This window comes from Sciurus carolinensis, chromosome 8, assembly GCF_902686445.1.
Source record: "Sciurus carolinensis chromosome 8, mSciCar1.2, whole genome shotgun sequence".
NCBI lineage: Eukaryota > Metazoa > Chordata > Mammalia > Rodentia > Sciuridae > Sciurus > Sciurus carolinensis.
Genome location: NC_062220.1, coordinates 3,874,859 through 3,898,295, shown reverse-complemented (window position 1 = coordinate 3,898,295; position 23,437 = coordinate 3,874,859). Strand labels below are relative to the sequence as shown.

The 23,437-nt window shown below is 47.5% G+C and overlaps 1 protein-coding gene across 2 annotated transcripts in view; it reads left to right on the top strand.

The window, feature by feature from the left end:
* Dpp6 (dipeptidyl peptidase like 6) overlaps positions 1-23,437 on the top strand; it is an 872,193-nt gene that overhangs the window by 181,978 nt on the left and 666,778 nt on the right. The window lies entirely within an intron of this gene.

Sequence of the window (23,437 nt, the reverse complement as noted above, 5' to 3'; positions counted from 1 at the left end):
ACAGATTTTGAAGCCAGACTTGTGCCCAATTCCATTTGGTTCTTGGCAAAAAAAAAAAAAAAAAAAAAAAAAGCCTGAAGATGGTATTGGCTTTGTTTACTTGGCATTTTGAAAGCTGGTTCATCCGGCTCCTGTCCTGGTGCGGGAATGGTGAGATCTGGACTTGGGAACTGCCGTGCTGAGGGGGGTGCAGGGTGCTGGTGCAGGGCTTTTAGGTCCCCAGGGTGCCCCAGGGGGTACAAGGTGAGGATGACCTTGGCTGTAGCACTTCGCTCCCCAGTTGCTTTGTGGGCTGCTCTGACCGTCTTCCCTGGGGCTTCAGGACCCTCTTCCTCCCCAGCCCATGGAGGAAGGCCTTCCACATAAGCCCTGGGTCCAGCGCTGCTCCCGAGCCCCACAGCTGCGGGAGAGCCTCTCCGCGGAGGACCCTGGAAGAGAGGCCTGTCCTGCTTTCCACGGGGAGAAGTGGATGCTGGAGCCCCCTCCCCGCTGCTGTGAAAATCGTCCTGTTACTGGTGTCCTCATCAGGACACCCCGTGGCTTGATTCGTGGTGTCTGGGACTAGCACTCTGAGCTCTGCCTTTGGATCACTCCACAGCGCAGTAGGCAGCTGAAATCTAAGCTTATCTCCACAGGGAGTCAAAAATGAATCGTTTTTAAGTAGGCTCAAAAAATAAACCTCCGTTCATGAACTTTAAAAACTCAGAAATGATAAAAATTTTGTTTGTCTTTGTGCTGAGTATAATAGCCAAGGCAAACGACATCCCTTTATATATCATTTTTTCTATGCAAAATTTTCTTCCTCACTTAAGGCAACTATTCACTGCGAAGCAGTATTAGAGATGGTGGCCAAGCCCACTGAGAAAAAAAGCAAGTTTTTAAACAAAATATTATTCCCCAAGGAGAATTGAAACAATTTGTCAAATTCATTATTGAAATCAGTAACAGAAAGAATTGGAAGTGTCCTCAGGGAAGGCATAACCCATCCCTCGTTTCACAGGTGAGGAAATGCTGAAGCAGGAGGAAGAGCTCACTCCCAACCTGTACATGGCGACCCCCATCTTAATGTTCTGATGAGGAAGCCATCTAAAGTGATGGAATGAGAGCTGACAGTGGCAAACACTGCCCTCACTAAGTACTTCACACACTGTATCTCACTAACTCACAACAGGACAGCAGACGTCCTCATTCCCACCAGGTGGAAGAACTCAGGTTTGCTAACGTTAAGTAACTCTTGGGGTCATAAAGGAGGGCGCAGAAAGCAGGACGTGGAAGGACTTAACAAAGACAGTTTCTTTGTTGGTTTCTTTGCCAGTATATGAGAGTTCCTTTTCATTTACTTTGTTTTCAAATCAGAAATCTTTCTTCCTAAGAAACTAATGATCAAGCACCTGAAAGTAAGAAATATAAGCTTTAAGAAAAAAACAAAGGCATACATCTAATATACCACAGAAACAAATGGAAATTTTAGAATTAAAAATCATAACATCTGAGTAGAAAAAAAAATCTGACCTTGGGTTAGGATATTGTTTCTTACATATGACAACAAAAACACAAAGAATGAGAAAAAAATAGATAAATGGGCTTCATCGAAATTAAAAACTTCTGTGCATCCAGGAAGACCATCACGTGGTTTGCACTCCTATAATCCCAGTGGCTCAGGAGGCTGAGGCAGGAGGATGGTGAGTTCAAAGCCAGCCTCAGCAATTTAGCAAGGCCCTAAGCATCTTAGTGAGACCCAGTCTCTAAATGAAATATAAAAAACAGAACTGGGATGTGCCTCAGTGGTGAAGTGTCTCTGGGTTCAACCCCTGATACCAAAACAAAAGACAAAAAACAACAACAACAACAACCAAGGAGCACACAGAATGTGGGAAAATTTTTATAAATTGATATCTGACCAGAGATTATCCAATGAAAGGAAGGACAACCCAGATGTCAGTGAGCAGTATTGTGAATACCTTTTCATTTAAATCATTGAACAGTTCATACAGCTGTTGTAAAGTTCTTGTCTTTCTGGTCTACCCTTCATCTCCCAGTCTAGTTCTATGGAACAGTTTTCCTCTGGTTATAGTTGGTCTCCTGGTCCTTTGTCTCATAACTCTGAATGTAGGACATCATAGGTTCTACCTTAATCTGAATTTTAAACATTCTTTTAAAGAGAGTTCTGGTCTGGACCACATTTAAATTGCTGGCTGTGGAGCTCACTCCCATGCGTTCTTTTTCTGACTTTGCAGAGTGGTTCTACAGCAGAGGTCTGGTCTCTGTGCTGCAGTGGGAAGCAGCCCTGGCAGGGAGCTGGTGTGAATGACCTGCCTATGCTTCCCCCTGTCCCAGGGCACAACCCTGTAGTGTCTGCATCCAGCTGCTGAAAACCTTGGCTACATGTGTGTTGTCCAGGTTTGTAATTGGAAGGCAGATCTGGCCACCCATTGCTCTGTCAGGACCAGAATCACAAGTCCGTCCTACTTTGTGTTTAATCCTTCTCTTTTCAATATACTTAATTAAGCATTCTGCCATGTTTAAATTATTTTATGGGGAGAAGTTCAAGATAAATAATGAATCAGCCAAACTTTTAGTCTGGGAAGTATTATTTTAAAGAACCTCAGGTTTAAACAAATTCGAGGTTTTATTTGTTTCAGAAGTTAAAATAGGTACAGCCAAATATGGTTACAACAGGAAACCTCTGTGAACTTTACTCCGTGCTACCAGGTCAGATGGCAATGCTTAGGAAGAACGCAGCAGAATCCTCACTTAGTGGTGGGGACGTGCGTGGCTGGCGCTGTACAGGAGGCGCACGGTGAGACAGCAGCACGTTCCCTTGCCCACGTCTGCTCCCGTCTGGATCACTGCTCGCGTTCGTCCTGGGCTTCTGCCTTGATTGGCGTGTAATATCCCCGGCCACCTCATGCTTCCGTGCATTTAGACAATTCACTGGGCCTATAAAAGGGACGTAATGTAAGCTGTCTTCCGGTCCCCTTCGGATCACCCCTGTCTCCTTGGGCTTTAACATGGGCAGTCTGCACCTCGATCCTCTCCTAGTGGAGCTGTAGGGAGAGAGGAGAGGCCAGCAGCCCCTGTCCTCTTCTCTGCTCCCTGCCGTCAGGTACCCTCAGCCTTCTAGCACCTCAACACCCATTGTCCAGGCTCCTCTGGCCTGTGGTCTCTCCCTCAGGCTTCAGCACTAGCACTGACAGGAAGGTTCTGGAAAGCACGACTAGCATACAGTGGTCCTAACACAGCACGGCCTTCACCAGTTCTCCTTGAGTCAAGAGAACTCCACCCAAAGTGGGGGTTCCTGAGCCGGCCCCAAAGGCTTGTGAGGTTGGAGCATGCCCCAGGTGTTCCTTGCTCCTTACTTAATGTTTTGAGTTTATACCATCATGAGGCCAGCCTGGCTGCTGCTGTGTGGGCCACTTGGCCACCTCATTCTGGGCATGATAATACACGAGCTAGCTACTCTGCTTGGATTTTCCAATTCTTCATCTCCTCCTGCTTTACATCCCTCAATATTCTGAAAGTGAAACCTCCCTCAGGTTTCTAGTGTGTCTCCTCAGGATAATGAAGCAACCATTCTGGTCTGGAAGAACCTGGGTGAAATGGTCACGGAGGATCCCGATGAAGGTCAAACCTCCCAGTTCTTAATCTCAGGACACCTGCACGACCATGATGGATTCTTGTTAAACCATTCTTTATGGGTCTCATGCACTTTTAGAATGATCCCATTTTTCATTTGGATGCCTGAACTTCCTTAAATGAACTGTTGGAAAAGCTGTTTTCCATTGACATACGGGTCCTAAAGGGATGAAACATTAAGAAGCGCCTGCACATGGGTTTTCTCCTCCAGCCCAGTGTCATCCAGGGGCTTGTGGAGATCCGTGGTCTCCTCTGCCCTGCTGTGTATTCTGCCTTCAGCTCATCTCACTATTTGGACATGCTGGCCTCCATCTCATGCACTGTCTTCTGACTTCTCCTTCTGCACTGGCCACTCCTGTTCGGTTCCCATGGCTGGTTCTGTGTCCTCCCCTTGACCTCTTAGAGCTCCAGCCTCGTGCCTTCCCCTTCTCTAGAGTCTTCTTCTTCCAGGATGAGGTCGCCCATGGGCCTGGATGTACCATACTTCTCTGCCCTCGTCTCCATGACCGCGCTGCTCACTCAGTTTTCCAGTGCCCACCTGACCACTCCTGAGGTGTTGAACGTGCTTCCACTGAGCACTTGGCTGGATGGGAACTCCTCACCCAGCAGCCTGCTCACTGCAAGTGACCCTCTGCATGGTTTTCCAGCTCAGTAAACAGCACCACCACCCACCTGGTTGCTCAGACCGGAAACCCTGGTGTTAAAATTCACTAGTGTTCCCTCACACCCATGTACCCGTCAGCAAGTCCTGCCAACCCCATCATCTAAGTATAACCCCATGGATTCATGTCACCATGCGCCACAGTCCCCAGACCAGCTATAGCCTCCATCCTTTGGGGGATCCCTGAAGTTGCTCCCCAGAGGTCTCTGCTGCCGTGCTCCCTCCTGCAAGTCAGTCTTCATAAGGAGCCAGACTGAGTGTTAAGACGTAAGTCAGACCAGGTCACACCCTTGCTTGGTTTGGCCTCCTTTATGATGTCCTTACCGTGTCCACAGCTGGGCCTACCCTGCTTCTCTGGCTTGATGAGGACCCTCTTCCCTTCATACCGCGTGCGCTGGCCACACTGGCTCCCTTTCGCTCCTCACACCTGCCATGTTGTTCTGCCTCAGGCCTTCATCCTGGCTGTCTCTGCCCAGAGGCTCTGTCGTGGGTCCTCCCTGGACTCTCTCCTTCCTCTCACTCCAGTCAACCCCCTCAGAGAGGTTCTGCAGCCCCTGCCCAAGTCCCTCCACAGCTGGTCACACCATCTGCTTATCCGTGTGATCCTAAGTGTGCATCACTCTTAAGAGATACTGAGAGGTTGCCATTCCAGGTTTCTTCTGAGGGAAGAGAAGGACCTTGTTTGTTGGTTCTGTTGCATCTCCAATGTGCTCAATGAATGTTTATGCAATAAAAATATTTTTTAAAAATTAAAACATTTGAAAGTAGTTTTGTTTCAGGATGCCAAGGGGGTGGTGTGCATAGTAATAAAACATGTAAAATAAGAGTCAGGAGAGCTGAAACCTCACCCAAATTCACCATTGCATAGGGTGAGGTCAAACTTCCGCTCCCTCATTTATAGACAGTCCCGCCTTCCTAGTCATTTCTATAGGACTAGTGAGGAGACTGGATGAAAGGAGACCTCAGCAAAGCAAGGGGGGTCATGAAGCACTGCCTAAATATCCTTGTTGGTTTATTTTACATTAAAATGGTCACGTGAAGAATTTCCTTTGGCAGTGTAGAGGCAGATAAAATTCACACCCATGGGGTTGTGGTCACAAGTGCCTGGTCATCAGGAGCAGCTGTGCACCCAGGGCTGCGTGTGGTAGTCAGAGCAGGGTGACGGTGTGACCACCATGTCCACACCTCTCAAGGCAACACCCCCGGGAGCTTCCCTTGCAGCTGTGGAGCATCTGCAGTACGCTGTCCCCTGGGAGGCTGCTGGCCTTGTGCTGACCATGAACATCTATCTGGTTCCTTGTGGGACCCTCAGCACCCGGCCCAGTGCCTGGTACAGGCCAGAGGTCTAATGACAGCATTCGGTAGGGAGATTGGAACAGCCGCTGGTGTAAAAAAAAACGGAAGGAGCATGCTGAAAGGGAAGGAGAACCAGAGCAGAGGCCATGCCTTGCTCATTGAGTAGGATTCATGTACTCTGCAGCTGGTCGCAAGGTCACAGCTCCATGCTTCTCCTGAATGAGCGGAAGCCAACTCCTCAAGGAGCCGAGGAACAGGCAACTGTCCCTGTGCGGGGACACAAGCTCTCTGCGCTCACAGCCCAGCTTGTCTGGCTTTCCAGTAGATGTTTCCATGACATTACATAAGAGAACCTTCCTGGTGGTTCCCATGCCGAGGGCACAGGGCGACTGTGATATTAAAAGACGCATTTGCTGCTTATTATACTCAGTGGAAATCAAGATGGACTCAAACTCATTGAAAGCGGGGCTGGGAGCACATTTGCATGAGCAGAATGTGACTTCCAGCAGCTTCTCGCAGCCTCTCCTCCCTCAGAAGAGACCAGAGTGCCTCCTGAGCCTGTTTGTTCTTAATTAAGAGGAATCCTTTTGGGATAAGAAAGGGTTCATAATGGCATTTTTACCACCATGACACAGCTTCTCAAATTTCCCCTTCCCCCTAGTCCCCAAAGCTTCAAGTACAGCATTTGCAGAAAATTCCAAGGGGGAAATATGGAAGAAACACAAAACAAATACAGTAAATAGAGAAAACAGTTTAAGAAGATTCTATGTACAGAGGAACAGTGTGAAGCTCCACCATGCTTGCTGTCTATGATGCATCTATTTAATGTGAGTGATTTGCAAAGAAAAGTGACAGTCACCTTTTTTTGGCAAGCCTAACGCTTTCTGCTCTAAGCCTCAGGTGCCCAACCATTTCTGACATGGATCAGTTTTAAAATTGTTCTCAGTTTTAAAATTCTGTTTTGTGAATACTTTTTCTAAAAGGAAAACAAATATGCTGTCCAAAGCCAGATGCTCCTTGGTCAATCCTGTCTCCACCATTTTCTTTCTTTCTTTTGGTATTTAATTTTCAGCACGGGGCTCGGAAGTCAATGCGCACGGCTTGATAGCTGATCATTCTGGCTCCAGGGAGGTTTTATTTCAAGGCAAGGAGCACATACAAAGCAGTTTCTCTGTCTTTCAAATTCCCTCTCAGTGAACACGGTCATTAAAGAATCGTAGCAGAGGAAACACTTTTGCAGTGGGGCTCTCTCCACATTCTGAGGATGGTGTTGTTATTGATTCAGTAATACTTACAAATAATGACACAAAATGAGCTCTTCTACACTTCCACCCTCCCCCCTTCATAAAACCTTTATAGAACAAGTATGGCCAATAATAATAATAGACACTGCTCTTTAAACTCAGTCTTCCTGCAGATCACATAAAGTCTTTGATGGAAGCTCCTCTATGGCTGCTTGAAACCTTTGTTTTCTTTGGTTTCTGTAGGAACCACTTTCATTGTGGAGTCTGGGTGCCCACTTGGAATCTCACACCAACAATCCAAAGGGCACAGATGTCTATCTTAGTCTGTCTTGCTGACCACACTCTGGGTGTGTAGCTGAATGGACATCCTAGGTTTCAAACTAAATCTCATAATATTTTACACACACCCTCCCTCCCCCTCCCCCTCCCCCTCCCCCTCCCCCTCCCCCTCCCCCTCTCCCCCTCTCCCTCTCTCACTCTCTCACTCTGGTACACCCCCTCTACTGTCTAAGATGTCTAGGTACAGTTTGTTTTTGGTTTGATTCATTTAAATTCTGAATTCTGTGTACATATGTTTTAATTTTTTCTTCAGATGAAAATGTGGTCGATGTGGTAGAGCTTCTTAGAGAACTGGAGTGCAGAATCCCCGGGGCTGAATGTGGTCCTGGTGGAGGTGGGAAAGAGGAGGGGTGAGGTCAAGGAGGGAGGTAGATGGAAGAGAGGATAAATGGACAGGGAAGCGAGCTAATGACTCTGAGTCCTTACTCATGACAAGGTTTAACCCCCCATTTTTCAGGTATTTTGGAAAGCATTAAAGATCAGCCTGAAGTCTTAGGTGGTCAGGGTTGGGGCCAAGTCCTCCCAGTTTGGTCCAGAGCCTTCCTTCTGTGTGGCCCTCAGTTCCAGGCCATTCATTATGTTTTGGGCAGTTCGGCCTGTGTTCTTTCAATGCTGACTTTTCCCCAGCTTGGTCCAGCCTTTGAACATCGAAGGGGTTTTAAATAGACTCTGGCCTCAATGGGCTCAAAATCTCACTGTGGAGATGGTTCCAGTCACCAACAGATCAGAGACCAGCCACACAGTGCACTGGGCAAGTGCCAGGGACAGACGGAGGCGCGTGTGAGGACAGAGGAGTCTGTTGGGACAGAGATGTCTGCCAGGGAATGACCCTGTCCACCAACCCAGAAGACAGGAATCGCTTGGAGCCAACAGATGGATTGGAGGAGGGCCCTCCCCACGGCCAGCAGCGCTGACCCCCAGCCACCTCATCACGCAGGGGAAGGGCTCAGCACTCAGCTGCTGGTGTTCATTGGTCACCCACATGCTGGCCCTGGCAGCCCTGAGGTTGAGGGGCCTAGGACCCCAGTTTGAGGGTTCACTCAGCTGTAAGTAGGTTCCTGTGGCTTCCTGCCCCTCCATCACCACTCGTCCTCACGGAATGGAAGACTCTGGGGCTGAGGAGCACACTCCTGCGTGCTGTGCTGCTGCAGAGCTGCCCCCACAGACAGGCATGCCCCCCTGACCCTGGGGCTGTGCGGCCCCCCAGGAGAGGCCTTTGTGCCTGCTGTTGAGCAGAAGCACCTCCAGGTCATTGGGAAGGGTCAGGTACTTCCGTCTCTCTCCAGTCTGTGTACTTCTGGTATGCAGAAAAGTTGAGATAGGAAAAGTCAGGTGTCTTTTAACTCAGCCTACCAATCAGTGATGATCTCCTTCAGAAACTTCCTCAGAGACACAAACTAGAAATGTTGTTTTACCAGCTATCTGGGCATCCTGTGGCCCAGTCAAGGTCAACACAAAACTGTCCATCACAGTTATTAAGAAAAGCTCAGATTTAAGGGAAGGAAGGGGAAATGAACCCCTCCATGCAATGGGAGAAATCCCAGAGCCCCTGGAGTTTCTTCCCAAAGTTTTTACCAAGTGAATAAAATCAGGAGTGAACTTTACGCATAGCTGTGAAAGGGCATGGAAGAGATGGAGTGGGAAGTTCCATGATGATGCCTAAATCCACTCAGATTTTTTTTTTGTTATAGAAACAAAAATAATAAATTATATCAGTTTCCACCAAAAGGAATTCTCCTTTTCTTGAGAATTTGAGGAGATTCCTCTTTTTTGAGAAAAATAATTTTGAAAGTTGCTTGAGTATGGAAAGTGAGGTGCTGAGAACCCAAGTAGTTCGAAGGTGGTTTATGGGTAGGAGGCAATTTTGCATTTGGAAGGGAAGACAAGAGAAGTGAATAGAGAGAAAAGAGGGGAGGGCTGGAGGATTGGGAAGATGTGAGCACTATGAGGAAGCGAAGACCAGGGAAAATTTGAGTGATGGGCTAGAAGGGAAGATTTTTATCTCTTAAAAGATACATATCACACTTCCTGCCAAGAACTCTTCCTCTTCATGTTTTAAGGCAAGTCTTGTAGACTGTCCTGTGCTTTGTGTATTGTCTCGTGTGTGCACATGGAACATAGGGTTGAGGAACGAGCTGGATCCCACTTCAGATTCAGCATGAGTCTGTATCTCATTTAATCTGATGGGAAGGAGGCAGGAGAAGACAGAAGAGCTGGCCTGCAGGGGTCGCCAGAGGAACACGTCTTTCCTGGGAGTCAAGGCAACTCCTGTGAGGATTTTGGACTTCCCTCTACCAGGACAAGGAAGAGTCTAGAGCTAATCTTGATTATGCCCAAAGGGCAGAGAGAGCCCTCCCACCACCTCATTTACATGGGCGGCTTCCCTTTCCAGCTTCTAGCCCAGGAGTCAGTAAGGATCAATTCTGCTACTTCTCCCGTGGGAGGAGCCTCCTAAAGCTCAAGGCCCCAGGAGTTGATCCTGATCGTGAGCTAGGGTCACCTCTGGCTCCACCAGGCTCTGCTGAACTCTATGCTTCACGTAATGTTCGAGTCCAAGAAGGGTCACTTAGCAGAGAATGCAGCGTGGACTGTGCATGTCCTGCCCGTGAGGAGGCACAGGCTCAGGTTGAGCCTCAGCCTCTCCTGCACTTTACCCAGTGTTCATAAGGACTGTGGCTCCAGTTCTGGCATTGGCTAGTGTGTGGTTGACGCAGAAGGAGTGTGCTAGAGATGTTTCTGCACGCGCGCAAACACACACACACACACATCTACTTTCCCCAAATAGTAAAGTAATACACATTCCAAAAGTTTACAGAGATTTGCAATTTAATTTAATGGCATCGGTACCTTTGAAATATTGCCTTTGTATCTTTTAAATAATAAATTGTGGTACTACAAACTCCCTCAAAATACTTTAGGTATTTTTTCAAATTGCCCCCAAATTGGAGAAAATAATTACAGAAAGTTTATCTGTCCAGACAATTATTAGAAGCAAGAACTATCAAAACACCTTCCTGAAGCCATTTGAGGTTGATCATCTCTTTCGGATGCTCACCTGTGACCTTCAGTGTTCTTACCATTTTGGGAACTTTCTGATGCTTATATTCATGCCCTCTTCCAGGAGATAGAGAAAGCTCTGCTTCCAGCTGCATGAATTCCTTCTCACCTGTAAAATATCTCCTTGAAAAAAAGCGTGGGTGAGATGGAATTATGGGAGCAAATATGGTATTTATCACTTGAACTAAAAGACTAAACCTGGCAAATAGTCCAACTATCAATCCACAAATAGTGTCTGTTGTTAGCAATGTGATCCAGAGAGTTTGGTGAGTAGATGTCTTTATATGTGAACGTCATAAGCATCAAAACCACTTTTATGTGTATTATTTTTCTTGTCACCCACAAATCATGCTGCAGGAAGATTGATGGTAATTGAATAAATTGCTGTGTGTACTTAAAGGCTGGGCTCATTGCAGGCATAACAGATTTATTAGAGGATCAATTTCGTTTTTTCTCTCATGCCAGTGCTCTTGGAACACTTCCTTTCAAACAGGAAAACCAAGCTCTTCAGGTCTAGAAAAACAGGCTCCTGTTTCAAGGATGACTTTGAGAGGAGGAGAACATGGGACTGGACATCTGACTCCCTCACAGATCCCACTCGTGGGCGGCCTGACTGAGATGTCTCTAAAATCTGTTTCCGCTTGACTGTGTTACGATTTCATCACGTAACGCTCACTGGGGCTCCCTGAGCCGACTCTTATCTAACTAACTGCACTGTTGTTAGTGGAGATGGGCTTCTCCCCCCACGAATGCAGGATCTTCCTGCCGCCATCTTAACTCTCTTGCTTTCCTTGCCAGTCACCAAAGTCTTCGTAAGGTACTCTGGGCTGAGACTTTGCAGTCTCAAAGTTTTAAACTCTTATTTCTGTGGCAGGGTCACATAATCCAGTCAGTGGTCTTCATGAATTAAGCCACAAGGCAGAGCCTGAGGAACCTTGGGCACCCCATCTCATCAAACTCCGTCACCCACTGGCTGGCCAGTTTCCAGAAGTTGTGATGTTTGAGGAGGGGGGAGTATTAAAACAGTGTTGATTCTAGAACTTCTTTAAACCCTAACACCTGGGGCAGTACCTACTGACTTACAGGGAATTAACACTTTGTGCTAATTGCATTGTCTGATGATTTTCCTCCTTTGTGGTTTTCATCTGAGAAGGGATCTTAACAAATGAGCGTCTTGAGTTATGTAATGCATAAAGCATCAAAGACAGGTCTTGAGGGAGAAGCTAGATGAGGGAGTTTGCATGTTGGACTCTGGAGAGGAGAAGGGAAGAGAGCAGCCAGGGAGCAGAAGGAGCATCAAGAGGAAGAATTTGGAGGGAGATAGATAGTTGCCTTTGGCTGAAGTTGGACCATTGCCAACCATGTTTATGTGACTCAACAAGAATCTCCTCTCGTTTTGGTGCTGTTCATTAAATATACAGCTATCTCGATGGATGCTCCTAGGACCAACCTAGTTACGAGTGCAGCTGCCCTTTCTTAAAATAATGGCTTTGAGCTCCTTAGCACTTTAAATGTATCAACTCTCTTGCGCATTTGTTTTTTCATGATGTAAGCTGTGACACATCAGAAGGTCATGAAATTAATTTAGGGGGTCATGACCAGCTTACAAAAATAAAATGCAATAAAAACAGTGCCCCATGGAGAGTCACTAGTAGAATGAGTGATTGCACTTTGGAATTGTGTCTGTTATATATGTACACATGGTTGTTTACCCGGTTGATATGTAAAATTGATTTCTTGCAGCAGAATGCAGTCACAATAGTCTGAAAGCCTTTGAACTCTGTTTTGGCCATGGGAAGGAAGTGGATACTGTACAGGAAAGGGCTAGCTCAGCAGACCTGGGTTGCCCAAACCCCACACTTTCCTGTGGAAGGCCAGCTTCAGGACTGGCCCTTGGGCAGCTCCTGGAATATTTAGCTGACAGTGGTTGGAATATTTTCTCCATGAAAACACTTTGTTTTGTTTCCTCTGTATGCCCAAGGTCTTGGGCCTCATGGAACTAGTTTGATTGTAGTTTACCCTAGCAGTGTGATTATTGGGGAACACCTGCTTTGCTCTGTAGCAGTGTGAGTAGCTGAGGTTAGTCATGTACAAGTTACATGACTGTGCGACCAACACGTAAGCACCCTTGGCACCAAAGCATGGGAGAGCTTCTTTGGTTGGTGGCGTGGTTTTGCTGGGAGAATTAATTGTGCCTGTGAGATTCCACTAGCAGAGAACTCCTGGGCGCGTGGCCCTGGTTCGCCTGGACTCTGCCTCGTGGGGTTTTTATTTTTCTGGCTCTGTGCGCTGTCCTTTTACTGTAATGCATCACAGCTGTAAGGGTGACTGCAAAGTGAGCTGTTCCACGTCCTCTGGCTGCTGGTGAATCACGCCCTCGGGCATCTCCAGGACCCCAGTGCAGGTGCAGAGATGGGACCCGACTGGAGAAGCTGAGGGGCTTGCTGGACGCAGACCCTGAGTCTGAGCCTGGAGTCGGCCTGGGACTCGGGGCATGGGCTGGTGTGAGGGTCTAACCGAAACGAGCCTTTATGGTGGAAGGCCTCATTCTGCTGTTCATTTGGGATGACAGTGATCCTTGGGCACTGCTTGTTCGAGTGTCATCTGTGAGTGTAAGTGGAGGAGAGCCAAGGGCACAAACGTTGTATTTCTTTCTTGGTCCCCCATCAAGGGACTTAATAGCAGGAGGCTGGTATAAATATCGAGGTCTACCAGTCCGTTTTTGTTCCTGTAATGAGACACTCGATGCGGGCTCTTGCTGAAGAAGCGAGGTTCATTTAGCTCCTGGTTCTGGGGCTCCAGGGCATGGCACCAACGTTGGCTTGGCTCTGGCGAAGGCCCCATGAGAGTGGCACATGCGGGAGGCAGAGGTTGCATGGCCAGGGGGGAAGGCAAGAGGGGCTCGGGGGTCAGATCGCTCTTCCGGCAGCGCTTTTGAGCACTAGCAGGGACCCAGAGGACGAGGCTGCTCCTTCAGTGGTCTACACCCTGTCCCAAGGCCCGCCTCTAACAGCCCCACTGCCTCTCACCTTGGACTCCCAGATCCAGGCTCCCAACACACCAGCCTGGGTGACATACTCAAACCAGACCTTGGCCAAGCTTTCGCGAACTTCCTCTCAGACGGCCTCTGGCCCTCCTGACCTCTTTCTTCTGCCTCTGATCCGTGAGTTCCGGTGATGCTTCATGTTTGGATTTACTTTTTATCCCGGCACATTGTAAGCAGACCAGATGCCTCTCAGAGTCCGCAGGACTGAGGCTCCCTGTGAAACCAGAGTCCAGGGCACAGGGGACGGCGGGGCTGTGCCCTCGCCACCTTGGCCTCGCAGGGCTTTGTGCTCACGTCTCCTCACGTGGCTTGGGAAAGTAATACGAAGGAGATCAGTCACCAAAGCTTTGAGATTTAATTATGACGAGGCAGTTCTAAAGGAAATCAAGCGTCGCATGATTACTTTTTAAAAATATAAATTCAGTAAAGCATCTTGGCCAATCATTTTTCCCATACTGTTAGCTCATACTTTCTACCATCAGGGGGTAAAAAAGAATTTTTGAAAATTCTTATTAACAAATAATGGTGTCTGAATTTTTAGGGCACTTTTATGGTTTTTGATTTTTTTTTATATTGCTAAACTTCTCAGGTCTTATTTATGACACGGTCAGTTGCAGATAATACGTCATTTGAAAAGGACGGCACTTCCCCACCTTCTGCATTGAGGAGCCCGGGCTCTCCATGGAAGGAGGCTGTGGTGGGATGGAGGGAGGAGGGGACACAAGACGCACTCGCCGAGGCCACCTCCGTCCTGCCCTCCTGCGGCAGCCCTGCAGTCCTGCGGGAAGAGCGGGAAGCCTTGGGCCTGCAGGGGATGTCACCCCTGATGCCCTAGCTCTGGGAAGCCTCTGTCTTCACCCTTTTCTATGCCATCAGATTTTTCTTTAATCTCCCACTGTGACAAATCCCTCAGATTGTAATCGGTCGACTTTGGCTCTTAACATAGCAGGATCAGAAAAGGCAATGCCCTTCTCTCTGTGCTCTCATCCTCTGTCCTTCTTGGCCATCGGCCTCATGAGCTCCCCCTGCCCATCCTTCATATGTGCCTCCAACACACTGTGCTTAGAATTTAAACCAGGGTCTCCAGTCCTGTGTGCTTACAGACCTTGATCTAGACATTGGGCCTCATGGTGGCTTTTTACTCATTCTTAACCCTTCACCTTTTCCTGAAGCCCAGTTAAATTTCTTATCCGCCACCACCTTCTTTTGGAAAGGCTCTGTGCCTTTGAGTGACCGCCCTTCACCTTTCACTTAGGGTGTGAATAACTTCACTTAAAGTATCTTTCACTCTTGGACCGTGTGCCTGTCGATCTGAGGAAGCAAAGCTTCTGTATTTCATTTATTAAACACAGATCCTGTCCCATCCACTCTGTCGTCCTCTCTAAAGTGTCCACATCTCAAGCTGTCCTCTGGACACAGGACGGTTTGTTTTCCTGTGCGGCCTGCTGGCTGCTTGTTCTGAGGGTGAACCAGGCCTTGTGTCCAGCAGGCCGGCCCTGCTCAGCCTGGCGCTGTTTGTGCCCCTCACACCTGGCTTCCGAGGGAGGTGTGCTTTCCCTGTGTGGCAGGGCCCGCTCCTCCCAGGGCTGCTTCTGAGCCTCTGCGCTCTCCCTTTTTCTCCGTAACCTCCCCGGGACGCCTGCCCCACCTGGAGTGCCTTTTCTTCCCGCTCTGGCTGCCCTGGTTTCTGAACTTGCCTGGGCTGCTTGCCTCGGGCATCCAGGCTGCACACGGATCCTTCTCTAAAAAGGACCACGTTTTAGGCCACACCGCCACTCTTAGCAAATACAGAACAATGGAGGTAATACCGTGCATTCTCTCAGATCATAAGGGAATGAAATTAGGAATCAGTGATAAAATAAAAAATAGAAGCTACTCTAACACCTGGAGACTAAATAATATGCTAGCAAATGACCAGTGGATAGCAGAAGAAATCAGGGATGAAATAATAAATACTTCTAGGTAAAGGAGAATAGTGACACAGCGTATCAGAATCTCTGAGACATGATGAGGCAGTGCTAAGAGGAAAGTTCATTGCTCTGAGTGCATCCTTTAAAAGAATAGAAAGTCACCAAATAAATAGAGAAGAACAAATCAACATTAAAGGCAGTAGAAGATGGGACATAACCAAGCCCTTACTTCCTGGGCTTTGCCTCTGAATATTTGCCTAGTGCCTCTGTGTGTGTGTGTGTGTGTGTGTGTGTGTGCCTCACAAATTCTCATCTTCCCCTGAAGGTCCTCGTGGCAAACCTAACCTTCTTCCCTCCTCGCACGGTCACCTGAGTCTTTGTTCTCTCTTCTTCCTGTTGACTTCGCCTTTGAAGAAGGTGAGGATCCCAACTCTGCTGCCAGGCCTTGGCTCTGCCTGGCCCCTTTGCTGTGACCCCGCCACCCCACAGCTGTCCTCTGCCTGCCTTTGTGAACTCCTCGTTGCCTGGCTTGACCACCAACACCAGGTGCTGTGCAAAGCCAGAGCAGAGTCCCTGGCCTCTCAGAGTGCCCACCCCCTGGCCGTGCCAGGCACATTGCCCCCTTCTGTGGGCTCTGAGCACAGCGCCACCTACGCCATCCTCACACCGCCGCTCCACCCCTGACCTGGCAGGTGCCCTGCAGGCGTCTGGCACTGGGAAGAGGCACCGTTGCACCCACCCTGACCGAGGGAGTTTTGCTCTGAAACATCCCAAATAATGTGCCTCCTGTGTCTCTTAATTTTAATTTACATGGGGGACATGACCTTTTTTTTTTTTTTTTTTTTTGATCCCATGCCTGTTTCTTCCTTGGGACACTGCAGTGGCAAAATTGTCAGAACTGGCAGATTAGAAATTTGTTAACATATAGTCATTTGGGCCTCTAGCTTTTTCTCTGCCACCTACACATTTTTCTGAAATGCTGTGACATCTTCCCAGTGGAGTCACCCACAATACCTGAAGTCTCCGTTACTTTTCCTTTGTCTGCACCCCTCCTGGCAGATGACGGGGTAGTGAGTGTCTGACTGAAAGTCAGCATCCCGGGACCAGGCTGACGCTTAAAGTCTTGAAGCTGAGGGTCAGGTCAGGAGTCCCTCCCAGAGACAGCTGTCCAGGAGCAGGCCACCTGAGGATGCACCCGGTCCAGGCCTTGGAGGTGCCAGCACTTCAAAAGATGCTTCTTCACTCCACCCACTCCACAGTTACACAGAGCATCACCTCAACACACACCTGGGTCAGGTGAGGGAGGCTGGGCTCACATTCCACCTTCAGACTGGACCTCAGTTCTTGGCCTCCCCTAGATCTGATCCTCTCCTTCTGTGATGCTCTTCCTCTGGTTGCCTGGGAAACGCCACCTCTGCTTGAGCACATAGACTCCCCACCCAGCCTCTGACTGCTCCGAGGGAAAATGTCCTCTCCAGAAACCCCTGGTGACCACTCACAGCCTGACCTGTCACTCAGGGTTTCCCCTCTGGAAGCAGCGGTCCCTCTTGCTGACTTACCAGCTCTGCATGTTCCTGGGAATTGGCTGTCCCCACAATGCTAATGCACAACCCAGGAGCCCCGGCCTCCCAGACATCTGAGGACACCTTACGGTGCACACATTCAGTCACTGCTGGATGCCCGTGGTGGCCACAGGTCGGCATGGCCTCATGTGCCTTGCTGGCACTGCTATTACCACGTCCTGTGCATCCTGCCCCCGGGGTGGGGCAATCCCTTCTCCCACCCAGAGCCACTAGCACAGTGATGATGTGCACGTTGAGTGGTCTCACCCACTGAAGTTTCAGGAAAACAGTGGTTAAACCAGAGAATCCTAAATCGAATGCCAGGCTTCTTTCTCTGTTCCTGACATTTCTGGGTCTTATCCAGAAGCCCTCTCCGTTTCCTCAGGCCCTGGCCTCCTCATCTCAGATAGGAAAGTGAGATTTCTCAACATGGTCCTTCAGGGACCCAAGAACTGGGGTGGAAGCAAGAAGTCATAATTGTTGTTGCCAAAGTCTGACAAAGCTTGGCTGCCCTTTGGCATGGCTGAGGCCAAACCTGTGACCAGTGGAAGCTGCAGGTGACAATTGTGGTTTCTGACATGTAGTCCGGTCACTGTTGTGGAACCGGAGCAGTGGTCAGCCTACCCACTGGGTTGCAGGCACAGACCCCAGAGTGGCTCCATCTCAGGTAGTTCCTGCCCAGGGAGCCACATCTGGCCAGCAGACCCTCAGGACTCCAACTCAGAGCCCTTGGAGAGTCCAGGGTTTCCAAAGATAGGGCTGTCTAGTTCTGCAAAGGTGCATGCTTTACAGTCTGGTCGCCTGTCTTTGTGCAACTCTGTTCTGCTGGCTATTGGAAGGAAAATGTCAGAATTGGGCATCTGACTCGACAAGCGTGTTTCTTTGTCAAAGACAACCCTACAGTTAAATACAATTAATGTATCTGAGCAAAATAGCCTTTACACAGATAAATATTTCAAAAGAAAAAAATTTAAGTTGCTTATGTTTTGTGTATTATACTATGAATCATTAATAAATCAATGTAAATATATTTTATTTTTGGAGATTTATAACTTCAAAATAATACATTTTCTTTGGAATATGACATGACTGTGTTTACATATTTAAATATACGATTGTGAGAAAAGAAATACAGTCTTCGCCAGATTGCCCTAGGGGTTCATTTGTTGTGTCATTTTTATCTAAAAAAAAGAAAAAGGTCTAGAATATTTCTCTATAAAGAAGTGTTTTCCTTATTTTCTCTAAATTTTTAGGGACTCAACGTCTTTCTCTTCAAAATTCGTGCCTGCCCAGACACACCTTAGCTCTGTGGGGCAGCTGAGGGCATTGGTGCCCGCTACGGTCGTCCCTGGGGCTTTCCTAACGAGGCAGCAGTATTGCTAACCACAGGTGACTTCACGGAGTCCTGTGTGGCAAGCGACTTCCTGCCCTACCCCACGATGTGTGGTCATTGACCCAGGACCCCACAAGTGGTGGAGAGGGAATCCAGACCCAGGGCTTCTGCCTCTGGGGCTCCAGCCTGTGGTGTCGACCCTGCATCTTGTGCTGTGGACTCATTATGGTGTCTTTCTACATGAATCGTCTATACCTGGTCACCTGCTCTGTCCCAGAGGGCACACACGTCTGCAGTCAAGGGACTTCATCCCCTCCCTGCATGTTTCTGCTCCTCTGCATTGGGAGTCAACTCCAGAGAGAAGCCTTTTGCATTCTGTGACTGTGTCCTTGTCCCTGCCTGAGAGAGGTCACACTGAATCATCTCCACAGCCTCTTGCAGCACCAAGGTTTTTATTTAAATCCAGTGTAAGCTGAGACTCCTGCCTGCGATGGCCTCACAACCTGGCTGGGGACGGATCATTCTTTACATCGACTGCGGTGCCACAGAATTTGCCTCAGGCTGCAAATCTTTTCCATGAAGAAGTGACCTGGTGCCTGCAGCCCCTCTATCTCCACATGTCTTTGGGCAGTTGCATTTGTCACTTTGGATGAGTCCACACAACAAGCTGACATCTCCCACATTTGTTGGTCGGCTAATTTTTCTAGAAAAGAAATGGCTCATTCGTGCTCACGGTTCCTTTGTGGAGACCCAACAGGATGTTAGCATGTTTCTGAAGTACTAGTACTAAGCACCTCTTCTTACATGGCACCGGTTCCTGGGCAAACAAAAAAAAGTGGTATTTCTGACAACCAGCCCCTTTTTCAACTCACGTTAGTATGGCGTGGTTTCTGGGCCATTGCAGCTCGAATGGAATTGATAATCAGTTCAAATGGCATATGTTTAAAGGGACGCTGAGCAGAGTACTTATGCCACCATGATGTGATTAGAAAGTTCGCTGAGGCGATTTCTGAGACTCGTGTGGACTCTAATTCTAGCAGTGATGTCTGCAGCTGCACCAAATTAGGCCTGCTCAGTCATTTGGTGACCCAGCCTTTCTACCTGCACTGTTGTCAGGCTGAACTGGTCCCTTCCCCCAAATGGCACCATGCACCTGAAGCGGGAGGTATACCTGGTCAAGTCCTTTCATCGCAAACGGGGTGTTCCATTGGAGATAATACGTTTCACGAAGCTTAGAACATGAAAGAATCTCAGATGTGCAGCTGATCCGATCTGCTGAGTTCATTTCTGAGGGCGTTGTAGTCCAAGGAGGGCATGAGACTCATTCAAGGCCAATGGGAGGGAAGAAGGGTCTACCGTTGGCCACTTGCCTTTGCCTCACCTCTGCTCACCACAGCTAGGGTCAAGATACCGTTGTCTGCAGCCTGAAAATTCATGAACCCTTTTCCTTTTACCCATCCCTCCCTCCCTCCCTCCCTCCCTTGTCATGTGCACGTTCGTGTGGGGGTGCACGTGTGCATGGGTGTTACTCTGGAGGTCAGGCTTCATCTTGCAGCCGACTCTTGACTTGAATCGAGGAGTGGTTTGCCTCGGGCTCTGCATGTGCGGGTCAGCTGTGGAACGCCCTCCTGATCCTTATTCTTACTGTTGTATGTGGCAAAATATGCATAACATAAAATTTACTCTCTTAACCTCCCTTCCCCATTTGTACAAATTATTAGTCTACTCTTACACTGGTCATTAGCACAACACAACACCATCTTTCAAAGGGTGTCAAGTCATTGCCCAGCAAGGACAAGGAAGGTGACCTTGCGTCGGTCTGGGTGTTGAGTCTTTCTTCCCCGCACATTGGCAAGTGGAATTCATCTCAATTCCACTTCGCCTCCGTCTCCATTCCCTTCTGTTATCAGCTTAGTCAAAAGGTGCTTTTGCCTCATAAAGGATTAACCAATAGAAAATTGATAAGGTCAATCCATCACTTTATTTGGCCAGTTTTAGTCACTGTTCGAATTCAGAGATTCATGCCATCCATTCCTGATGGATGGGCCTCCACAAAATGGTCAGCACCCCTGGTTGCTGGTCAATGCCCTGGGATTGAGCATTGATTTCTTCATATGGAATCCCTCCTATCCAATTCTGAACCCCACCAAATTCAGCAACCTCTGAACCCTAAGATTTTGTAGACATAGGGCTCTTTCCTGGGGTCTGCTTTCTTTGGGTAGTCTTATCTTTCCTTTTTGGACAATTGGCTCAGTGGCTGATCATTGGGTTCAATAGGCAACATATCCTTCTCTGCCATCTCTGAGTGACAGAGTGAAAGGCTCCAATGGAAAGAGATGATGTTGTGGTCAGGAGATGGAGTCACCTCAGGACCTGAAGATAAAGTGAAGAAGTTCTACTCTATAATTCATCACCTTTCATATATAGCAATAATACTGTAACACGATGGTTACGTTAGCTTTCAGTGTTAAATTAGGTGAAGCGTTTCATTCATTACAGATAATGAACCAGTAGTACAAGCCGGCAGTAACGTCTTGCGTACACTACTAATTGACTTCATTTCCTTCCTGTCCACATCAGAGTACAACAGTTGGTTTGTTTGTTTTATTTCCTTGCAGGAATTACTTGTAATGGTGGTAGTAGAACCAGGGAACTAAGACGTCCACACTCTGATGTGGGAATTCCACCTGGGTGTACTGACAATAATCTACAATGCTTTTACCCAGAGAGACATTTACCTCTTTTAACATACCTGGAAAAACTGCATAGAAAACACAGTAGCATCCAGAAGCTCAGAATTACTACAGAGGCACAGACTGGTGGTTTATAAGTCTTGTCTCACCCACAGATATCTGCAGAGATTATATCCGTACATCATTGCTGTCGATCAAGGGCATCGTCATACCATTTGCCCTTTCTGCATCCTCTGTAGGAGATATTTATTAGCTATTTAGAGGAAAATAGTAGAGCAGCTCTCCTCAATGTTAGAGGCCTTGGCAAACCTAAACGATTTTAAAAATAAAGTCTTATAAACGGCAACTCCCTGGCTGAGTCTCATGAAAGGATATTAATGGCACAGCAGCTGACTGACCAATGCCCAGCAGATGTGTCTGTGTGCACAGATGTGTGTTGAAACAAACAAGTTTTCTTGTTCTTTTTAGCAGTCCTCTGAAATACCTGTGTATCTCTCAGTGGGAAAACCCTAGGAGTTGAGCTACAGATGACTTGCCTATAGCAATTTTGAGGCTCTAAGTTATGAAATCAACTAGTTGCTGGATCTTTTCATGGGCAACTGAGATGTGGAAATGGCCTCAGCTCAGATAGTGCCCATGCCTCTCCACCCCAGCCGTGGTTTTTACCCTTCTTCAAAAGGAAGATCAGAAATGGAGAGCAGAGGGCCACACTACAGAAAGTGTTCTACCCGTTCATGGAGGAGGTGTCTTTCCACTAGAAAACAGCATTTCTGAACAGAATTGCTGTCTCAGTAGTCAGTTGCTACACTTCAGTGCCCAAGGAAGACCTTGTGTGTGGTAAGACAGCAGGTGATAGAAATGTGTCAGCTCTAACATCAGCACTGTGCCATCTATCCATGATGTAGGTCCCGTGGAGGAGCTAATCCGTGGGATCTGGAGAGCCAGCAGGCACACGTTTGGTGAGTGCTTAGTCCTCTGCAATCCAGCAGAGGTTATGAACAAGGCTAAAGGAAACCAAGAAGCAGTATATTTGTGAGTCATATTCAAAACTACAGTATCATTGTTTTGCACCTTTTTTGGTCTTTTCAGTTCAAGGTTGATTTGAGATGCATGGGTCTTGGTACAGACATTTGAAAATCCCTAGACTTGAGAAACATGTTAATCCAGAATCAGCGAGGAAGCCCCACGGAGCAGCTCTGAGCTTGGTAGAAAGGCAGACTTCTCAGGAAGCAAAGCGGAGACAGCCAGCTGTGGCCCTGGAAGGCACCTTGAAAGAGAGATTTCAGCCTGCTAATGCTCTGCGACTGTGTGGTCTCTGGTGCTGTTTTCAGGTGTTCATTGGGCAGAGTTGTGGCTTGGAGCCAATGTCATAAGTGTCCAGGGCCAAGTGCAAGCTCACCAGAAACTGGGGCCTGGAGCTACATGGTTTTCAAGGTTTCATAGGTGGCCCTTCAGCAAATATTTATAGAGTAACTTTCAAAGAATCATGGATGCTGGAATTAAAAACAATACTTGGTTATGAAAAATGACTAAGTGAATAAGCAATTAAAACCTTTGATATCTCTAAAGAGGCATCAGCAGAACCACCCACCATGTGTGTATGAGTGACACACACAGCATGGTGGGTCTTCCAGATTTTCCTCTAAAATCAGACCCTGACCTTAGGATGACATGACTTACCAGCCATGTGCATATGAAAGTACACACACTTGTATATGCATGAATAAAATGAATTGATTTCAAACTGTGGAGAAAATTCTGCACTGGCTTATCAATGGTATTAGTCTGTTGGGAGGGATTTTACATCTCTTGCAAGTGGTACTGAGCCATGGTAGTTTTTGTAGGATATGTTGTTATTAGCCTCTTGGTGATAAATGGCTTCCCAGTAAAATATTTTTTCAAATCCCCAATTAAAGCCCTGTTGAGCCTTAGGTGGAGGCTCTGTTAATTCCTGAAGGCTGCCGGAGGCACAGGGGACCCCATGGATGTACAGCTCTGAGCACTGAGTAAATTCCCTTGATCAGAGTCTGTGGCAGAGTCCTCACTTGATAATACACATACCCAGATGTTTTGCTCGATTGATATAAAAATGATTTGTCTTTTTAGTTTCACCTTGGGAATCCAGGACGTTAGAAGTCAATGAATCCCTCCCCCATAAAATGCACAGTGATACATTCAGGGAAGGACATTTAACCAGCTGCATTGCTCTGTCATGGTGAGAATGCAGACTCACCTGCCACGGCTTTATCCTTGTTGTTACAGCCTCATTCATTCATTTAACAAGTGTTTACTGCTCACCTCCAGTGTCCCAGGCACCATGACTGTCATGGGTCACAAACACTGAGGGAAATGGCTGCAGTCCCTGCTCATGGGGAATTTGTGCCTCAGGTTTCTCTTTAAAGAAAATATTCTTTCCTTTTAGAATAAGATGTATCCTGTTCTTGTATAATTAGATCAAAATAGATTCTAATGTCATGTACAACTAAAAAGAACCAATAAAATACATGTACATTAGTTCCCCAAAATGTGCAAATAGCTACAAAAAGAAAAAATATATACTAATTTTGTAATCAACATGGCCTGAGAAACTGAGAATATCTTAAGCATATTCAGGACCCTGGAGAGCAGCCTTGTGGTCACAGCTAGCCTTCTTATAGAAC